This window comes from Nanorana parkeri, unplaced genomic scaffold, assembly GCF_000935625.1.
Source record: "Nanorana parkeri isolate BGI_ZX_2015 unplaced genomic scaffold, ASM93562v1 scaffold1500, whole genome shotgun sequence".
Classification (NCBI taxonomy): domain Eukaryota; kingdom Metazoa; phylum Chordata; class Amphibia; order Anura; family Dicroglossidae; genus Nanorana; species Nanorana parkeri.
In genome coordinates, this window is record NW_017307768.1 from 396548 (window position 1) to 397300 (window position 753).

The window sequence follows — 753 nt, forward strand, 5'->3', positions numbered from 1 at the left end:
TAGGTGGCTTCTATAATAAGGCCCAGGAGGTGCAGAGTATTCTGATATTATTGGGCTAGAAGGGGTTCGTCTTTAGCATCAATGGTCCTGGTATAGGGGAGTATGAAAGCAAGAAGATACATTTAGGCCTGGTTCACACCTGTACATTTTGTAGCGCGTTCAACGCTCTACAAACGCTCTACAAAACGCTCTACAAAACGCTCAAACATGAAAATCCCATTGTTTCCTATGGGAATGGTTCACACCTTGCCGTATTTCAGCCTGTCTGAACGCGCTACAAAACGGCCTACGCCTGAAAAGGTACATGAGCTTCTTTGCAGCGGTTTTTGTAGCGCGTTTCCATTGGGATACGGCCAAGTAGCCCTCGGAAACAAAGTTTTTTTACCACGAATCGCGGTAAAAACGTGTGCGACAAACGCGCATATTCGATACGCCTAGGTGTGAACAGAGCCTTAGGGTTAGTGTTGGGGTTACAGGGAGGGTTAGTGTTGGGGTTACCGGGAGGGTTAGTGTTGGGGTTACCGGGAGGGTCAGTGTTGGGGTTACGGGGAGGGTCAGTGTTGGGGTTACGGGAAGGGTCAGTGTTGGGGTTACGGGAAGGGTCAGTGTTGGGGTTATGGGAAGGGTCAGTGTTGGGGTTACGGGAAGGGTCATTGTTGGGTTTACTGGAAGGGTTGGGGTTACAGGGTAGGTCAGTGTTGGGGTTACAGGGTAGGGTTGGGGTTACAGGGAGGGTCAGTGTTGGGGTTACAG